This window comes from Aotus nancymaae, unplaced genomic scaffold, assembly GCF_030222135.1.
Source record: "Aotus nancymaae isolate 86718 unplaced genomic scaffold, 86718_ANA_hifiasm-v0.15.2.pri h1tg000012l, whole genome shotgun sequence".
NCBI lineage: Eukaryota > Metazoa > Chordata > Mammalia > Primates > Aotidae > Aotus > Aotus nancymaae.
Genome location: NW_026988423.1, coordinates 17,672,328 through 17,694,843, shown reverse-complemented (window position 1 = coordinate 17,694,843; position 22,516 = coordinate 17,672,328). Strand labels below are relative to the sequence as shown.

Here is a 22,516-nt window from a genome sequence, read left to right as displayed (position 1 = left end):
GCAGACAATTAAAGGGGGAAAAAGACTAGCAGAAACTTTAATAGTTCTTCATAGGAAAGGAAATAAAATAATGATATACCCCTTGGCTCCTCAGTGAACAATATTTACTTGTTCATCATAATATAAAAACTAGTTTTCAACTTTTAAAATTTAAGCTATAAAGAAATAACTGATGGCTTAATTATGGATAAAGAACAAAATGTAGATGTTATTGACATTAATAATATAAAATTTTTTTAAACAAATGTTAACAATTGGAAGAAGAATGATAAAAAGGAGAGCTGAAGGAAGTATAGGGGTGCTATTAATCTTCATCTCACAAAATGAGGAATCAAGAGACATCATCTATAGTTGACAACTGATATAGTTTGGATATTTGTCCCTGCCCAAATCTTATGTTTAATTGTATTCCCCAATGCTGGAGGTGGGGTCTGGTGGGAGGTGCTTGGATCATGGGGGCAGATCCCTCATGGCTTGGTGCCATCTTCTTGATAGTGAGTTCTCACAAGATCTACATTTAAGTGTATGACACCTCTCCACCCCAACTTTCTGCCACTTGCTCCTACTTTCCCCATGTGACATGCCTGCTCCCTTTTTGCCTTCTACCATGATTGTAAGCTTCCCAAGGCCTCTCTAGAAGCCAAGCAGATGCTAGCACCGTGCTTCCTGTAAAGTCTGCAGAACCATGAGCCAATTAAACCTCTTTTCCTCACGTATTACCCAGTGTCAGGTATTTATAGCAATGCAAGAATAGCCTAATACAACACTAAAAGCAAAGCATCAGGTTGACTGCTTAAAGTTAAGAATTTAACCAACAGAGGAATTATAAATATTGACAGACCAGTTTTGGGAAAAGGAAGTTTAGTGAGGTGGGGTGACATACACTACTTTTATCATAGCATGAAGTCAACAAATAATGACCAAAATTGATAAATCATGTAATAGTATAAATTTACATAAAATAGAGTGAAAATAGTTTTATATTTGCTTGTATATTAATATGAAACATTTTCTAGAAAAGAATTCAGTGATTTTTCTGTGTTTGGAGGAGATGTTTCATTATATATATTTTTATGCTTTTCATTTTTAAACCATGTAAATAAATCACTTTTTAAAACAATGAGGTATATTAAATTTGAAACATAAAAATATATTATTTAGCAATATGCAAGCAACCACCCAAAGAAACAACTTCAAGATGTAAAAGTGGTTTTTCTTCTTCAGATGGGAAATAGTAATCAGTGAACAAGCATTTTTCATTATAAACTCACTTGCATTTTTTACAATTTATGATTATGAATTTTCATTGAAAAAATAAATGCATAAAAATAAAGAAAAATCTCATATTGAGTAAAAGACTTCTTTAAGAAAGGATGCCTTGGGAGGAAACAGTTGTCCCACAAGAATACAAATAATGAATCATCCTCTACAGTTTCCTCTCTCCCATTTTCTCCATGGCTTTCTCTTCCCCATTCCTCCCAAGAAATATTCATAATTACAACGCAATTTCCAATAAAAGATGCTTCAACACTACAAATAATATAAAATATATTTAATGCCTTAAAGACTTAATAAAGTTAATAAAAATGAATGTTTCTCCTCTAAAACTTTTATAAAAGAGGCAGAAAACAGATGTAAACTGTTACATTGTCATTAAAATAAATGGAAACTTAAATTACTGTATCAACTTTTACAGACTATATTGCCAATCATAAAATGTTTTATTATGCACAATTAGTAAATGATGATTGTACAAAATATGTCTAAAACTATTACCAAAAACATTTCCTTCTATAAATAAAAATACAAAATCAACTAATGTTGAGAGTAAAATTAGAAATTCAGGAGTCCCAGAGGCTATTCCAGAACAATGAGTAACTATTTGTGTGAACCTGGTCTGGTAAGCTCTACTCTCTTTCTTCTTCAATTTATATCACCATTTGTAAATGAATTAGGTAAACTCAATAATCTCTAAGATACCTGCCAGCTCCAGTGTTTTTGGGTTTTTTGTTTGTTTGTTTGTTTGTTTACTTTTCAGGCCATGTACTAGTGAAAATTTAACAGCAAAAAACCACTTAGTGAATGTAACCAGTTCACAGCCATTAACAACTTCTTGTGAAAGTCTGATGAACTATAATAGTCTATCAACCATAACCCATTGTTGGACTTGAGTGAGGTTACTGAGGTATTTTCAAAGTGCTACCACTAAGTTCTAGTTTGTTAATTCACTTGATCATTTGATGTGTCCTGGAGTAACAGACTGAGGACCTAAGTGTGAATTTTGCTTTTATTCCTATTAAAATTCATCATGTTTAGCTCATTAATCCAACTTACTGAGATACTGAATCCTGATATTATTACCCATCATATTAATTCTCAATTCCAATCCATGCCACCTATAATGGTATTCTACTTAAAATACTAATGTAAAGTTTGAATAAGAAAACACAAGAGAACACCAGCAAGATGGTGGAACAGGAGGTCCCTGCATATATCTCCCCAAAGCAACAATAATTTCAGAGCCCTCTACAGACAAAAGTGCCTTTATGGAAGCTTGAGGAATCAAGTAAGAGACTGTGAAACTCCAGTGGAGCACAAGGCCTAGGAGAATCTTTTGAGAGGACAGCACTGTACCCAGGTAACAGACTCTCCTACCATAGCCCTAGCTCCAGACCCAAAAATGGCTTCCATACTCCTGTGGACTCAGCTACAGCTTTGTTTGATCACTGTCTTCTATCAGAACCATTCACTCTGGGACCCAGAAGAAATCACACCCACTTGTGCCATGGATGATAAACCTTCTGACCTCAGTCCTACCTGTGGATCAGAAATGGCCATGAGACTTGGCTTCAGTACCTCTCAGCAGTGGTCAGAATTCAGTCCAGCTGATCTACGAGGGTCCCAGAGAGGCATATATCTGTCTTAAGTCCCTGGAGCAGGGTTGCTAACCTCAGTCACACAAAAAACCCTGAAATAGCTCTGAGAATGGCTACAGTCCCTCTCAATGGTGGGCGGAGATAAGTCATGCCAGCAGCACTGAGACAAAATGGAGACATGCTTTCCTGAGTCTTTTGAGTAGCACTACTGACCTTAGTCCCAGCTGTGGGCCCTAAAGCAACCCTGTAACTCAGTTTCAGCCTTCTTCAACCATAAACTGGGAAAGTAATGCTTGCTCAGGGACCCAACCAGTGACCCAGTGGGAAGATATCCCAGGAACACAGAGAAAAACACAACTGTCTACTAACCTAGTAACCAAACATGCTGTCTACATACTCTAAAGCAGACCTTAATCCCAGAACTAGCCTTGTGGACCAAAGTCCTGGAGACAGTCCAGTCTACCCAGAGACAAAACAGCAGATCCATGCCCCCTAAACCACTTGGTAACAAGCTGGCCACCCAGAGGTCCCACTGCAGAATAAGCAGCAGCCACATGACCCAGCTCCAACCCCATTAAAATTAGAAGAAAAGAAGGTAAAATAAAATAATTGTGACAGGGCTGACAGGACAATTGTGGATTAAGCCTCAGTTCTTTTTAAAAGGGTTACCTTGAAGATGAATTTTGACTCCAGCTTTAGAGGAATTAAGGTAACCTTGAAGAACAGTAGAAGGAATCACATGTGAAATTCCTTGAATAAAAATTTACTGGCTTAAAATAATTTTGTCTAATATATAATATATAATTTTAAAAACTTTACCAAAAAAAAGACTGGAAGATGCTTGCTCCTTCAAATGCAGACACCAACAAAAGACTACAGGGATAACAAAGAATCAGGCAATTATGACACCACCAAAGGAAACTAAGAAAGCTCCAACAATCAACTCCAAAGAAATGGTGATCTCATAACTGCTTGAAAGAGAATTTAAAATAATCATATTAACGAAGCTCAATGAGATCCAAAATAATACAATTAAACAAGTAAATGAGATTAGGAAGACAATGCATGAACAAAATAAGAACTGTAATAAATAAATAGAAATCATAAAATAAAAAAGAACCAAGCAGATATCCTGGAGTTGAAGAATATGACAACAACCCTGAAAAATTCAGGAGTGCTTCAACAACAGACACAATAATGCAGAAGAAAGAATGTGCAAACTCAAATATAGATAGGTCATCTGAAATTAGCCAATCAGAGGAAAAGAAAAAAATGGTGAAAAAGAGTGGAGAAAGCATAAGGGGCCTAAGGGACACCATCAAGCATACAAATATACAAGTTATGAAGACTCTAGAAAGCAAACAGAGGGAAGGAACCAGAAAACCTATTTGAAGAAATATCATTTGTAAACTCCACAAATCTCATAAACAAATATACAAGTTATGGGAATTCCAGAAGGCAAACAGGGCAAGAAGGGACCAGAAAACTTATTTAAAGAAACATCATCTGAAAACTCCACAAATCTCATAAGAGATACAGACATCTAGATTAATGAAGGTCAAAGGATCCCAAACAAGATCAAACCAAAGAAGAACTACACAAAGAAGAAGAGGCACATAATCAAATTGTCAAACGTCAGCCAGGTGTGGTGGCTCACACCTGTAATCCCAATACTTTGGGAAGCCAAAGTGGGCAATCACTTGAGGCCAGAAGTTTGAGACCAGCCTGGTTAACATGGGGAAATTCTGTCTCTAATAAAAATATAAAAATTAGCCAGGTGTGGTGGTGCACACCTGTAATCCCAGCTATTCAGGTGGCTGAGGCATGAGAATCACTTGAACCCAGGAGACAGAGGTTGCAGTGAGCTGAGATTGTGCCACTGCACTTCAGCCTAGGCAGCAGAGTAAAAATCCATCTCAAAAAAAAAAAAAAAAAACTGTTGAAAGTCAAAGACAAAGAAAATCTTGAAAACAGCAAAAGGTAAGAACCCATCCCATACAAGAAAACCGCCATAAAGGTATTGGTGGACTTCTCAACAGAAACATTAAAACCAAAAGGGAATGGGTTAATAAACTCAAAGTGCTGGATTTAAACAAAACTAAACTGTCAACCAAGAATACTATCCTCAGCAAAGCTGTATTACAGAAATAAATGACAAATAAAGACGTTCCCAGACAAATAAGAACTCACACAGCTCAAAACCACTAGACTTGCCCTACAAAAAATGCTGAAACGTGTTAAGTTGAAACAAAAAAAGCAAATTAACAAAATAAATATATATAAAAGTAAAAACTCAATGGTAATGGTAAATAGTCAAAATCAGAATATTCTAATATTATAATGGTGGTGTGTAAATCACTGATACCTATAATATAAAGATTAAATGGCAAAACTGTCAAAAATAACCATAGCTATAATAATTTGTTAAAGGATACAAAACATAAAGAGATGTAAATAGTAACACAAAAACATAAACTAAGGCTGGGAGGTGGGGCATAAAAGTGTAGAGGTTTAGTGTGCCATCAAAGTTGTTTGTTTTAACAGCTTAAAATTAACTATAATAATTATAACATGTTCTATGTGTAAGTCTCATGGTAACTACAAAGCAAAAACCTATAGTAAATATGCAAAAGATTAAGAGAAAAAAATCAAGACATATGCCACTAGAAAAAATATCAAATCACAAAGGAAGAGAGTAAGATAAGTAGAAAGGAACAAAGCCTTCACAAAACAAATAAAATAGCAGTAGTAATTCCTTACCTATTAATAATTACCTTGAATGCAAATACATTAGATTTTCCAATCAAAAGATATAAAGTGGTTGAATAAATTTAAAATAGAAGACTCACCTATATGCTACCTACAAGAGACTCACTTCAGAACCTTTAAGGACACACAGAGTAAAAGTGAAGGGGTAGATAAAAGTCTCATGCAAATGAAAACCAAAAAAAGGAGAGGCATCTATATTAACATCAGACAAAATAGGTTTTAAGTCAAAAACTGTAAAAAGAGACAAAAAAAGGTCATTACATAATGATAAGAATCAATTCATTTGGAGAATATAACAACTCTAAATATACATGCACCCACCATCAGAACACCTAAATATATAAAGCAAATGTTAACAGATCTCAAAGGAAATATAGAAAGCAATACAATAATGATAAGAGACTTCAATATCCCACATTCAACAATGGCTAGACTGTTAAGAGAGAAAATCATTAAGGAAAAAGTGGAGTTGAACTACACGTCAGACCAAATGGATCTCACACACATACATAGAACATTCCATTCAACAGCAAGAGAATATACAATGTTCTCAAACACACATGGAACATTCTCCAGGACAGATCATATGTTAGGCCATGAAGCAAGTTTTAATAAATTTATGGAGACTGAAATCATATCATGTATCTTTTCTAACCATGATGACATAAAACCAGAAATCAAAAATAGGAGGAATTGTGAAAAATTCACAAAAATATGGAAATTAACCAGCACGCTTTTGAACAACTAGTGGGTCAAAGGAGAATCAAAAGGGAAATTGAAAAATATCTTGAGACAAACAAAAAGGAAAACACAACTTACCAAAACTTATAGGATGCAGCAAAAACAGTTCTAAATGGAAAATTTAGAACAATAAATGCCTACATTGGAAAAGAAGAATGGTTTCAAGTGAACAACCTAATGTTATGCCTCAAGGAACTAAAAGATTAAGAAAAAAATTAAGTACAAAGTGAGTCCAAAAAAAAGCTATAACAAAGATGAGAGCAGAAATAAATAAAATAAAATGTAAACTAGAAAAACATTAAAAACCAACAAACTAAGTTAGTTTTTTTGAAAGATAAAAATTGACAAAAGTTTTGCTAGGCTAACTTTAAAAGGAGAGAATGACATAAATAAAGTCAGAAATAGAAGAGGAGACATTATACCTGATACCGTGAAAGTAAAAAGGATCCTAAGAGACTATGATGAAGATTATATGCCAACAAATTGGATGACCTAGAAGTAAATTCCTAGAAACATATAACCTATTAATAATGAATTATGAAGAAATAGAAAATGTGAACAGACAAGTAACAAGTAAACATATTAAATCAGTAAGTAAAGATCTCCCATCAAAGAAAAGCCCAGTACCTAATGGCTTCAGTGGGGAAGTCTACCAAACATTTAAAAATAAGCATTAAAACAAATCCTTCTCAAACTCTCCCAAAAAATTAAAGAGGAGGTAATACTTCCAAATTCATCTTACTAAGTCAACATTATCCTAATATCAAAACCAGACAAGGACACTACAAGAAAAGAAAATTACAGGTCAATATTCCTAATGAATATAGATACAAAAATCCTCAGCAAAATACTAGCAAACCTAACTCAACAGCACATTAAAAGGATAACTCACCATAATCAAGGGGATGTATTGCTGGAAAAAAAAGCATGGTTCAACAGATGCAAATCAATAAATGTGATATACTACATTGTAGGGACATGGATGAACCTGGAAACCATCATTCTCAGCAAACTGACACAAGAACACGAAATCAAACACCACATGTTCTCACTCATAGGTAGGTGTTGAACAATGAGAACACATGGACACAGGGAGGGGAGCACTACACACTGGGGTCTGTTAGGGGGAAATAGGGGAGGGACAGCAGGGGATGGGGAGTTGGGGAGAGATAGCATAGGGAGAAATGCCAGATATAGGTGAAGGGGGGGAAGGCAGCAAATCACACTGCCATGTATACACCTATGCAACAATCTTGCACGTTCTTCACATGTACCCCAAAACCTAAAATGCAATAAAAAAATAAATAAATAAAATAAAATTAAAAAAAACCTGAAAGACAAAAACCTTAAGTTCATCTCAATAAATGCAGAAAAGGCATTTGACAAAATTCAACATTTTTTGTGAATAAAAACTCTCAACAAATTAGGGATAGAAGAGCTGTATCTTAACCCAATAAAGGCCATATATGTTAGCCCACAGCTAACGCCACACTTAACCATGAAAAGCTGAAAGCTTTTCCTCTAATATCAGGAACAAGATATTGATACCTAGTCTTACCACTTCTGTTTAAAATAGCACTGAAAGTCCTAACCAGAGCAATTAAGCAAGAAAAAATGAAATAAAAGACAACCAAACCTGAAAGGGAGAAGTTAAATTGTTACTATTTGCAGATAACGTAATCTTTTATATTAAAAAAAACACTAACGATTCCACCAAAAGGCTGTTAGAACTAATAAGCATAGTAGTGAAATTGCAGTATACAAAATCAACATACAAAAATCAGTAATATTTCTATACACTAACCACAGACTATCTGAAAAAGAAATCTAAAAACAATCTTATTTAGAATAGCACCAAAAATATAAAATACTTAGGAATAAACTTAACTAAAAAGGTAAAAAATCTATAAACAGAAAACTATACAGTATTGATGAAAGAAATTGAAGAAAACACAAACAAATGGAAAGGCATCCCATGTTCATGGACTGGAATAATTAATACTGTTAAAATGTCCATACTACCTAAAGTGAGCTACAGATTCAATGCAGTCACTATCAAAACTACAATAACATTTTCCACAGAATAGGATAAAAATCTTAAAATTCATATGGAGCAAAAAAGACCCTGAATAGCCAATATAATCCTAAGCAATAACAACAAAGTTGAAGGCATCACCCTATCTGATTTCAAAATTTTCTACAAAGTGATAATAATCAAAACAGTATGGTACTGGCAAAATTAAAAAAAAAAGATGACAAAATACATAGACCAATGGAATAGTATAGAAAACCCAGAAATAAACCCAAGGATATGCAGCATTATATGCATTATGTGGCATCGTATGCCCTAATTTTCAACAAGGGCACCAAGAAGACATAATGGAAAAAAGACAGTCTCTTCAGTAAATATCCACATAGAAAATAATGAAATTGGATACTTATCTTACACCATACACAAAAATCAACTCAAAATGAATTAAAGACCTGAAGCTATAAAACTCTTAGAAGAAAATACAGGGGGAAAGCTCCTTGACACTGGTCTTGGCAATGATGTTTTTAAAAAACAGGATACCAAAAGCACAGGTAACAAAAGCAAAAATAAACAAGTGGGAGTACATCAAATTAAAAAGCTTCTGCACAGCAAAGGAAACAATCAAAAATAGAAAAGGAAGTCTATGGGTTGGGAGAAAATATTTTCAAACCATTTATCAGATAAGGCATTCATATTCAAAATATATAAGGGACACATAAACTGAACAGCCAAAAAAAATGAATAAACCAATTTAAAAACGGGCAAAGGATCTGAACACACATTTTTTTTCTAAAAAGACATAAACATGACCAATAGATACTGTATACAAAAAGGTGCTCAACAACACTAATCATTAGAAAAATACAAATCAAAACCACAATAAGAAAGCATCTCACACCTGTTAGGATGGCTTTTGTCAAGGGCCGGGCACGGTGGCTCAAGCCTGTAATCCCAGCACTTTGGGAGGCCGAGGCGGGTGGATCACAAGGTCAAGAGATCGAGACCATCCTGGTCAACATGGTGAAACCCCGTCTCTGCTAATACAAAAAATTAGCTGGGCATGGTGGCGCGTGCCTGTAATCCCAGCTACTCAGGAGGCTGAGGCAGGAGAATTGCCTGAACCCAGGAGGCGGAGGTTGCGGTGAGCTGAGATCGCGCCATTGCACTCCAGCCTGGGTAACAAGAGCGAAACTCCGCCTCAAAAAAAAAAAAAAAAAAAAAAAAAAAAAAAGGATGGCTTTTGTCAAAAAGACAAGAGATAACAAGTGTTGGTAACCATGTAGAGAAATGGTAGCCATTGTACATTGTTGGTGGGCATGTAAGACTCTGCAGCCACAGTAGAAAGTAGTATGGAGGTTCCTAGAGAAATTAAAAACAGAACTACTATATGACCCAGCAATCCCTCTTGTGGATATATACCCAAAGGAAATGATCACCAACTCATGAAAATATCTGCTCTCCTATGCTCACTGAAGCATCATCCACAATAGCCAAGTTATAGAAAAAACTTAAGTAACTATTGACAGTTGAAGAATTTTAAAACTCTCTGTGTGTGTGTGTATGTGTGTGTAATGGAATATTATTCAGCCTTTAGAAAGAGGGACATCCTGCCATGAAAGCAATATAGATAAACCAAGAGGACGTTATACTAAGTGAAATAAGCCAGACACAGAGGAGGAAAATATGGCATAGTCTCATTTATATGTGGACTCTAAAACAAACAAAACTAAATACATAGAAACAGAGTAGAATGGTGATTATCAGTGCAGAGGTCAGGAGAGGAGCTAATGGGAAGATGTAGGTCAAAGGGTACAAAGTTGAAATTACGGAAGATGAATAAGTCTACAGACCTAAAGCACCACATGATGACCAGGCAATAATATTGTATTATATAATGGAAATTCCCTAAGACAGATTTTACGAATTCTATTCACTATAAATATATAAATGCATACATACATAAAGGTGACTATGTGAGACAAAGAATATGTTAATTTGCTTGACTGTAGTAATCACTTGTTGTGTACATGTATATCAAAACATTAGAGTTTACATCTTAAATATTAAATAAGTAAATAAATAAGGAAATCCTGCAGCCAACACATTCCAAGTTGATGAGGAGGATGGTCATTTGACCAATTACTGGCACCACACTTGTATTTCTCCATTTGGCTATCGTGATAAACCAATATAAATTCCATTTTCAGTCTGTAAATCCTGACAAAGACAGAATGAGTTCTGATACAACCTGTCCTTAGTGAACCCACATAGATCCTGGCTTTCTTCTCTGGGATCCCATGTCATCTGCTTAATTGTTGATTCTTAAAACTTGCCTAGGATGGGCATTAAGTTCCCCCATCTTCCTCAGGGAAGAATTCACCCTCTTTCCATTTGAAACAAAATCAGGATTTTTGTTCTTTTCATGATTTCTCAAAATTATTTTCTGTAGCTGTCCATGGATTTATTTTCAAATTCTCCTGCTATCCTGGAATATAATTTCACTAATGCCTAAAGATTTAAAATCAATGAGAGCTACATAATCTTTCATCTATCAGCTACATTATTACCAAAAGCACTAAAAGATTAAAGAAAAAAAAAACTCCAACAAGAAATTGGTATGGACTGCAAACAAACTTCTTCATTAAAACAGAGCCAGAGTGAATTAAAAAGAGAATAAGAATTCAAAGCAGCACCACGATATAAAAAAGGCAACTCTGTGGTTTTAATTCTTTTTCAAAATATACAAAACAGTAACTCGCTTAAATGACTTGTCCATCTTCAAAATGTAAGTGCTAGTTTCCATCCCTGGTCCTCTTTGCTTCTCTCTCTAAAAGAACTTATCCTTCGAGAGCCATTTACTACTTAAATGATTACAGTTTTATGTCTGTAACATGATCTTTCCTAAAAACTGTAGACTTCTATTTCCAGAAGTATACCTGGCTTTTCTTCCTAGATAGTCCACTTTAATCTCAGAATCACCTTGCCCAAGCCAAACTATTACCCTTCTAAAAAAATTAAAAGTCCTCATTTCCACTTCCCCAATTCTGTTGCTAATGACATTTATTCTTACCATGCATCTCACCTGAAATCTAAATCATCACCATTCTTTCCTCTTCCAAATCCAAATCAGTCACTAAGTTCATCAATCTTCCCTTTGTAGTATTTCTTGCATAATGCCTTCCTTTACATCTCACAATCAGAACTCCAATTCCACCTCCCGTCACCTCACACAGCAACTACAGTAGTTCCTCCTACTACCTCTCTCCCCATTACTGGTTTTCTAGATTGTAATCTCCCCCAACTTCCAAAAGAAGAGCAACAAATCCACTTTCCAAAACATGCTCCCATCAAGTCATTGATGGGATGACAATCTACTGCTTCCAATGACCTCCCAACTACCCCATCTGATGAGCAAGGCCATCCCCAGTTCTTGTTTACTCACTGCCACCAAACCTTTGCATACATTCCCAGTTAGCACTCTTTTTACAATTGAATTCAGTTATATCTATTCTTCTTTTAAATCTTAGCTCTTAGTCAAAGACATAACTACCTACAGGGAGCTCAGAGTGAAACTGAGCCAACTCTGACAATTTGTACCTATGTGTAAGACCCTTTGCTAGGCACTGTAGAGGACATGAAGATTTGCATTTTGGTTAATCCAGACAAAACCACCACATATAACATCTTATAGGGAAATGCATCCCAATTGCCAAAGTAAGTTACAAACTTCTTGGGTGGCAGGCAGGGGCAGGGGGGAATTACATTACAGGCTTGGTGCCACCTTTATCATAAAATAAGATGTCTGTCTGAACAGGCACCTCAAAACTTGTTTACTTAAATAAATATTGAACTCTTAAAAAATGAGAGCCACCTAATGAAAGTCAACAACGAATTTTATTCAAATGCAAAAAACCTTTGATCTTTAACCTCCATTTGTATGTCTAAGATGTCTTGTTTTTAAAGACAGATTCTTATCTGAGATGTCCGCAAATTTTGCTTTAAAGAAATTAAATAGGCCAGGCGTGGTGGCTCATGTCTGTAATCCCAGCACTCCGGGAGAACGAGGCAGTGGATCACCTGAGGTCAGGAGTTCAAGATCAGCCTGACAAATATGGTAAAAACCCCATCTCTATTAAAAATACAAAAATTAGCCAGGCATAGTGACAGGTGCGTAGTCCCAGCTACTTCAGAGGCTGAGACAAGAGAGTTGCTTGAACCCAAAAGGCAGAGGTTGTAATGAGCCAAGATCATGCCACTGCACTCCAGCCTTGGGCGACAGAGCAAGACTCCATCTCAAAAAAAAAAAAAAGTTAAATAAGATGAACTTTCAAAGATTCTTCGAATTTCTTAATTTCCTATGGGTTAACTCCTTGTTAACTCCTTGTTAACTCATGGCTCCTCTAAGTGATTGTGGGAATAGTTGCATCAAACATCAAAGCATCCTAGTGGAAAATTCGCAATCAATCTACAGCAGTTCCAGTTAGCTCAAAACCACTAATATAGATTTCTGCTTTTAGTGAAAGAGCAGTCCCATAAGATATTTTTTATCAATGTTCTAGAAAAGCAATGCGGTGTTAGCCCAACACAATACATGCCATCTAAGAATTATGTAACCATTCTCATGTTAATCACCGCAGGATTATCTAATAAATATTTTATTTAAGACCACTGAGGAGGATGTTTCACACAACAAGAAATACATCTTAAATCCATCTTCGCCTTGCTTTAAAATGCAACCATATGTATTGTGTCCCACTTTATGATTAATGGGACAAAAACCAAACACTTTTCTTCTGCAATTCATGAAGGAAAGATTACAAAATACTAGGAAACATCATTTCGTTTTTCTCTATGCACAGAGAATGAACGATAAGCCTTAAGCTATCAAAATGGTGGAGATGAAGGGAACAGACTGACAATCAATGCATACAACATAAGATAGTACGTAATAATACGGTAAAGTTGTTAGGTATGTGAAAGGGGTGATTCTCCTCTATATTCTCTTATCCTGAGTAACAGCTCCGCAAAATAGAAGTGAAAATTTTCCCCAGTCAAAACACATAAATGGAAGACATAAACGTTTCCTCTCTCTTAGAAGACAGACAGAAACAGATGTTTCCAGGTGCTAGGCATTTTCCTTTTTGCCAGGGGTAATCTTAGCATGCTCACATTCAATAGTTCTTTCAGGAATATCCAAATAAAATTATTTTAGCTATTCTCATGAAGATGTAGTACCCGCAACCTAAAAGTTAGTCAGAATTAAGGATAAATATTAACAAGTGCTAGTATTAAAATAAAACTTCATAGGGATAAAAGACTACACAATGGGTACAGTGTACACTTGTGCGACAGGTGCACCAAAATATCAGAAATCACCACTAAAGAACTTATCCTTGCAACCAAAAGCCACCTGTGCCCCCAAAACCATTGAAAAATAAATAAATTTTCATGGCTACAAACAAACAGCTAACACAATTAAGGATCTCACATTACTAAAATGCTGAATCAAAGCTCGGCCATGTTGTAGTATGTGTCAGTACTGCATTTCTTTTTATTTCCCAATAATGTTTTATTGTATAAATATACCACATTTTTTGGTCCATTCATCAATTGATGGACATTTAGGTTTTTTCCATTTTTTGACTATTCCTAATAATGTTCCACGAACATTAGCATACATGTTTTTATACAGACATATGTTTTCACTTCTCTTGGAAGAGCAGAACTGATGGTTCACATGGTAACTCTGTTTAAGAACTGACAGACTTGTTTTCCAAAGAGGCTGCAGCACTTTCATTCCCATCAGCGGTGTTTGAGGGTTCCAATTTTTCCACATCATTATTAACACTTGTTGTTATCTGTCTTTTTGAGTCTAGCCATCTTAGCGGGTGTGAAGTGGTATCTCACTGTGGCCTTGATGTACACTTCTCCTGATGGTTAATGATGTTCAGCGACTTTTGGCCATTTGTGCTTATGGGCCATTTGTATATGTTAGCTATGGATTTTTCACAGATGCCCTTTATCAGAACAAGAAAGTACTTTCTATTCCTTGTTTAATGAGTGTTTTCATCCTGAAGGGGTATCGCATTTTGTCAAATGTGTTTTCTGAATTTGGAGATGATCATGTGGTGTTTGGTACTAGCTATTTTTGTTTTGCATACTTATGAAGTCTACAAGATCCTAAAAATGTGTAATGCATTTCAGATTTTTATAAAAAGGTTCAAATTTAAATGAAGTATAAACCCTAAAAATTATATCTGTTAAACAAAAATTATAGGAGGCCGTTGTTTTAGACTGAGCTTCTGCACCCGGCCCCAAAAGACCAGACCAAACCAAAATGGAGTCACTCAGGCTAAATGCCATATAATCAAACTGAAACTTTAAAGAAGCAGATAGATCCCAAAACAGACCAGTTTTTCCTGAAAACAGGAGATTCCAGTCAACCTGAGTCAGTGCAATAAAGAAGTCTCCTCTGCTTTAACTTGCAAAAAAGTCACCGGAAGTAAACTGATGTTAACCAGTTTTTTTTCTATAGTTGCTTCCTTGTTCCCACTTTCCAAACCCACTGTTCTGCCATTGCTCAGTGGGAGCTCTCGTTCTATTTTGTTGAATGGAAGCTGCCCCAATTCATGAATCACAAATAAAAGACAATTAGATTTATAACTAAATTTGTTGTAATTTTGTCTTTTGACTTGTCTATAACAAACATTTGGAGAAGTATATCAGTAACATACTTATTTTAGAAAAAAATTTATTATGAAACCTATATAAGGACTTTTGAATGGTAAAAATTACAGTTTTCTTTTAAAATTCTACCGGTCTAATTTTTTATGGTTCTACTTTTTCAGACTACTTCTTGGCTACTTCTATTTTTCAGAACAGCAACCGAAACACACACTCCAGTCAAAGTCTATGGACCACTCTACATAAGCCCAAATTAAGTACAATTTCCATGTAGTTGAATATTACAGAAAGCAATTCAAATAAAATAGAAATGGTATCATCAGAGGATCTGTATTCAACTTAAATAACCAAATCCATACAACATTAAAGAGGATAAAAACAAGTACTTTCACAGATAGTTAAATATAGTTAAGCCAAGTAGTTTTAGGAAAACCTGCATGAAACCTTTTAACTCAGTTAACTACTTTCTAGTATTTAACAAAATCATTAAAAACAATAAGCTTTTTCTCCATATTACACACAATCATTTTGTCAAAATACGTGTATATAGACAATGGCATATTTTCCCCTTTGCGAAATTCAAGTTGTAAATGCCATATTCTGTGCAGAATTTTTCCAAAGATGCTAAAAATATGTAAAGTATATTAAAACAGTCCAAAGTAACAGACCTCCAAAATAATTAATTGTACATTTTGAGGTTTTGGAAACTGTACTGGCTAATGTGGCTGCTGCCAGCTAGAACTAGGAGATAAGGAAAAGCTTTCATGAAGAATATTTTACCATAGAGGAGAAACATTATAAGTAGCTCATCTCACGCAGTCTTATTAAAAGAAAGCCTCACTAACATTAAGAACATTTCTTCTGTTTATTTTCCATATTTACATTCAACCACTGAGTCTTAAAATACAATGAAGAGATAGGCATGCCATTATTACTAAGATAATTTCAAAAATATCATTTAAAATCAATTTGGGGGACAAATATCTTCCAGGCATTAACCAAATCACACATTTTCTAAAAACAATAACACTTATATGCAATTTGCTTAATTTTGTGTTGTGTGTCCTCATCTCATCCCACTCCCAAAACCCAAGCTACTTAGATTCAGATTTTTTGGTTCATGTTTAATTCTCCTGAGATTTCCAATATGGCATATATTCCCAGAATTTCATTCTAACTCTTTTTGGATACGTAACAAGGAGAAAATGCTTACAAAATTATAGAGATGTACAAGAACATAAACTATTGCATCATAGAAAGATGAGTCACTTTCCTCTTCACCCTAATATTCAGGATCCTTACACACTGGGATTGCACCACAAGCAATGCAGTGGCCAAAAGGGACTCTTCTTCCACAAAACACTGCACTAATTCTCCAGTATTCAGCTTTTCCACTTGAATGGAATAAAAACCCTTTTGAGAACAACAATTACAATCCCCCCATTTTTTTTTCTCAGGCGCACTATTGGACTTCTTAGTGCATGCACAATGCAAATAAGGCAAGCTTCCTTTCACAGAGTGATTAATATGCAAAGACAGCCTGCTTTTTTAGTAGGATGTGAAGAACCACCAACAAGCCTTTCTAAGCCCAGAGGTTTCTACAATTATTTCCACTGTTTATTTTTAAACAGAAGATTACACAATAACACCAAGCGCTGTAGCTCTAATTTGCCAATATTTTGTAAACAATGACGATTTAGATTTTTAAACCTTTTGTATCATATTTAAATCTATGGTCAACTATTGATTTCAATGTATTAATTTTTTTTCCAAATCCAGGAAATTCATTTATATGGGACAATACTCAGGCTATACTTTTTATTAAGAAACTGCAGTTTATTTTTAAATAGCGAATGATTTGTCTGGCATAAACTTTTGGAAAACTTGGTGATTTTTAACATATTTTATAAATTCCAAATGAAGACTAAGAATTGACATTTCCTTCATGGTAAGAAAAAAAACAAACAAACAGAAAATCTGCTAGACAAATTCTAAAAGAGCTGTAACACTAGAAATTGTATTTTAATAGTAATCCATCTAACTTACTTGTACACTTATAAAGATTGCAACTTTTCCAAGGTATTGTTAAATTCAATATAAGGCTGTTTTGATAGAAAATTTAATAAAATGTATTCAATAAAACAATGCTACAAAGAAAACAGTATCTTTGTAGAGCAGATTAAACACATATGCACATTGAAGGAGCATTTCTAATCACATTATCTCCTGGATGATTTTTTTTTTTCACCAAATTTTCCAAGAAAACGCAAACCTATCTGATACAGCTGCTAGACCTTCCTTGATAAAGATTTCACTTGTCTCATCATTTTTGGTTCTGGACTGTCTCCACGCACAAAGTATCATGATGCAATTCTAATTGTAAAATTACTTGACATTTGCACCTAATATTTTAAGCAAAATATCATCAAAAACTCAAACATTTTGCTCTGTATATAATTTTTTTAAATCAATGCATTAAACATCAAAATGCAACTTTGATTTTTTACATTATTTTTAAAAAACTTCTATAGATACAGTTTTAAGACAAAATGTTGCAAATGGATAAGACTTAACCATACCAAATTGCATTTCGGCCAAAATATTTCAAAAATATATGTAGATCAATACCTATCATAGTCCCAAATCCCAAGACATGTGATTCTAAACAGACAATGACATCTACATACTTTCAGTTTTTTATAGAATAGATATTAGCATCATTTCAAGAACATCAGCCAGTCATTCAAGATATTTTTGTTTCCCTGTGAAGTTCCAATGTCCAGCTAGTACGAGGTACTTTAGTACCTGGATTTTCCAGACAGCCGCAGACACACAACCAACCCCATCAAATTCATCTGTAGGTTTAAATTGTTTTCCTTCTTTGTAGTTCTAAATTCTAAAAGCTCTCCCCCTTTGTACATTTAATAATTTTCAATTACTAAAACTTTATAATTGAAAAAATATTGATTTATTTGTTCTAGTCTATAAATAGATAAAAGTGAAGATTAAATTCACAGCGAACCTCGTCATTTTAAATCTCTCATGTTGAGCAAGTTAAAAGAGCATATAATTTTGTATATAATTTTATACTTACTTATCACAAACAAAAAGTTTAGTTTTATAAATGCATACATAAATTGTTAAAATAAATGCACATATTTATAATTTACGTTTTCTTAAAACAAGTCTAATTATACATTTATTATTATAACTAAATAATTTTAACTGGGGTTTGTTTGTGAAAGCTATTCTCTTAATATTGCACAGGGCAGCAAAAATATAACTCAGTAATATATTGATTTGCCTCCCAGCAACTTCAAAATGGTCTACCGTGAACATCTCTAGAAAACCAAATGGTGAATGATTTTTCTGGTTTCTTATTTAGATACAAAACTACCCTTAAACACCTAAATTACTGTGTAAAATGTGTATGTTCTAAAAAATAATGCCTATGTCTAACTTGGCCATAAAGGAATACAAATAATAAAAATATTCCTTTTATGAGAAGGAAGGCAGGTGAATGAACTGCCTTCATGACCAGTTATCTTAATTGAGTCTGACTGGGAATTTAAATTCTGATTCCAAAGCCAATTTAGTTCAAAATGACCTCAAATGGTAATCTAGGCAGTTAACTGACTCACTTTCAATCCCTTATCTTCAAAGAAAATCACATAATGTTCCTTTTTTTAACTGCATTATGACAGATGGTTTTCTTTGATGAAAATTTTAAATTTTAAACACGTGATGAGTCACTTTTAAGTTACATTCACAAATGGAAAAAAACTGAGAAAAGAATAAATAACTCTTAGTTATCATTTTCTGACATTTCAAGATAGTCTTTTGTGTCATTCCACAGAAATAAATATTACAAGTATAAACAAAAAACTTTTGAACATAATCTAGAATTTTTCACAAAGCTACTGAATGGTATTCATCTTTTACCTCCAACTCCTTGACCAACTACATAGAACACGAGAGTTATTCCATAAATACTGGCTTAAGTCAATGTTTCTAGTGAACATTTAACTACCCAACAAGTCTGGGACATAGCCACTTGCCAATATATTTGTGAAATTGTTCTTGTTCTGTTTTGCCAAATCACTGCCAAGTCCACATCTTTCTATCCAAGAAATGTGGAATCTCAGGCCACCTTGGAATCTCTTGAGAATGCTTCAGTTCAGAAAAGTTTCCTCAAAACTCTTTAAATTGTGAATCCCTTGAAGTTTTCTGAACATTCATCTGTTTGGGTCTTTGCCTTTGATGCACCCCTAGAGCATTTTCCTTTTCCTTTAAGAACTACAAGCTTCTTTCAGTCTCAAGAATTCTATTCTAAAACATGCAAGATAAAAGATTTCAAAAGTCTGCTTTGGATTTTAGCAATTAGAAAGCCTGAAAGAGATAGGTCATCACTGGGTCTGAGTGAGCTACAAAATTAAAGCCAATGGACCCTCTCATACCACTAACTTCAAACACACACACACACACACACACACATACACACACAAACACACAAACTGTAAGCTACAGGAGGGTGGCAACCATATATCCCTTCTCCCATACTCCCCTCACCCCAGAAGAAGACTCAATTTTTATTAATAGAGAGGTTGAACCAGATGCACTTTTTCCTTGGGTATACCAGACTTTGTTGAGGGCAGAAGCACCTTACTGAAAACAGGAGAACTAAATGAAATCCTGACTACTAAAGAAAAAATACTGCCAATCCATTTCTTCCTATTCAGCTTAGAGAAAAACAGTAGTCAGACTTATACCCCGCCTGCTGCAAAATTTTTTATTCTCTTAAATCAACCAGTCCAAAAGAAAATGTAAGTACTAATGAATATACATGGATGTCCCCCACTGGGTTTCTGGGTTTCTGCACAGTCGTTCAGTGTGACACCCCACATTGAGCCCCACAGCTTTCAGGGTCTCACTCTTTACTAATAGACAGCCAGAGATTGTTAGAATTTGAGGCGTTAAATGAAACAATATGAAACACAAAAGGAGACACTACAGCAAACTTAATAAAGAGGAATTCAGACAAAAAGAAACAGAAGTAAGATAAATGTTTTAAATTCCTCAGCAATATGAAAGATATTGCATCAAGAAAGAAAAGGATGCTATGCTAGCTCTTCAGAGGCTTCTTTCCCTTCATTTTTCATGTTCCAAAGAATCAAGTTTGCCAGATAAGTGACTTCCAGATTAATGAAGTGTCACCAATATGATCTTTAGCAGCCACTATTATTTAAATATACTAAATTTTATGGCTCCACCGTTATAGTGAATTGACAGGTTTGATATTAACCTTATGCAATTGAGAGTCTAGAGAAACCAGTTTTAATTTTTTTAATCTTACTTTTCTCAAAATCAAGATCTACTAGGCTTTGCTTTCACAGGAGGTAAAACAGCTCCACAATTAAGCATGGCATTGCCAACTCGGTTGCAACTCACGGTGATCCTGAACTCTCAGAAAATGAAAAATAAATGGAAAATGCGATTCTCATTAGAATCAATACTTAAATCCAACACGAATTGTATATCCCTTCACTGTGAACTTCAGCAGAAAGAAGGCAAACAGGAAAAAATTACTGAGCTCACTATGTGCCAGTTGTATAAACTACCTCATTTCGTCCTCACAATAACCCTATTAGTTGGGTATTATCCCTGATTCACACCTAAATAAACTGACCGTTGGAGATTAAATAACTGGCTCAAGGTCATGAAAAGCAGGAGAGTCACAGTTCGAAATGCAGGTTTGATACCAAAGGTCCATGAAGCACCCCATGCAGTATGCACTGCCTCCAACACCAAAAGTAGATACTAAATTCAGAAAGAAAGGTAATTTATAATTATCAACCCAAATCAAAGAGCTCGCATTGGAGCTCCATCTTCTTATGCCCATGATAACAGACCTCTAAGGCTGCTGAAAGTACACCTTTATGGTATACTCTAAGTCCAATTCTCATATAGCAATTGCAGCTTAACTGGTGACTGGAAGCATCTCATGTGAACAGAATGGATGCTCAAATTGAAAATGAATAAAAGAACATTAGAAAAGTAATCAATCACGCATTTGCTGATCTGATAAAAATACCACATCCAATTTGTGACATGCAGAACAAGCTTCAAAAGATTTTGCTATAGACGCATTTTTTAAAAGGTCTGGAAATAAATGTATGAATACCATGGGCAATGATGTAACTAAAAATAATCAACTCATATGATAAATGAAGTCACTGGGGAAAACCCCTAACTTTATTCATTTCCTCTGGCGTGAAATTGTCCTGTTGTCCTTTGCAAAGGTTGCTCATCAACTCTCCCCTCCCTCTGTCTCTTTTCCATGGTGATGCCCAGGCACCTTCATGATGAAGCCATCACCTGACCTAGCAGCCCTCCTTTCCTTCTTTCTTTGCCAAGTGTCCTGGACATCAGCTCATCCTCAGTCTTTGACTCAAGATAAATAACATAAATTTCACCATTCAACTGAAATCCCTTTGACATCACCACTCTCCTCTGACACAAATCCCAAGTTTCTACTTAATTCTCACCTTCTTTATAATCGTAACCACCCTAGGTGCTGCTGCCCTTGTTTTTACTGCACGAATTGTTTTGCAAAGCAGTATGAGCTCGTTATCAAAAACTTAGACAACATAGATAGTGATTTACCTTCTTCCAGTCTTCATTATAGAATGAGTGAAAGAGTTGTTTTTTTTAACAAGATTGGGATTATACCTATATATATACTGTTTGTTTACAACTTTTTTCCACTTCACTTTATTATACTTTCCTAACCTAGGCTTTCCTACCACTAAGCTCTGGTTCTCTTCATTTGTTCACTATTACCTTCTGAATTATAGGCAAGATATCATTCTGTGTGCTACATAAATACTACCACATAAATATTTGTGGATGTGATAAAAACCCCGCAAAGTACTGAACATAACTCATAGAGTTTTTCTCCTCACTGAAATAATATAAAAATAGAGACTACTACTATCTTTGAGTCTCGGTCTCTTCAACTGGGCTTCCCCCAGTCACCTCCCAAACATGGAACACATATACTTACCTCATCCACCCTTCCTCTCAGTGGAGCTAAATTCTTCCTTCAAAGTCTCCTTCAACTCTCACCTAACATTGTACGAGTTCTCCAGTGTCTTCATGTTCATTTCATTCCCTGAAGCTTATAAATTTAAAGACATTGCTCTCTCCCCATCAACTGCCATTTGGGATCTATCATCCACCCTTGCTGGTTACTCTACTATTTCTAACATCTCAGCTACGCCCCTTTTATCCTCATCCAAAGTCATTACAAGTGTATCTTTCCAAAATTATCTGCTTTAGAAAATATATCACAGTTGGGTTTCTTTAACAAGCACCTCTGGCAATACATACAATTTGATTTTTATATAATTTTTCA

General features: G+C 34.9%; 1 protein-coding gene and 1 pseudogene across 21 annotated transcripts in view; both read right to left on the bottom strand.

Annotated features, from left to right (window-relative positions):
• Positions 1–22,516, bottom strand: part of NCAM1 (neural cell adhesion molecule 1) — a 311,446-nt gene that overhangs the window by 277,661 nt on the left and 11,269 nt on the right. The window lies entirely within an intron of this gene.
• Positions 17,033–17,113, bottom strand: LOC135274676 (U7 small nuclear RNA; annotated as a pseudogene).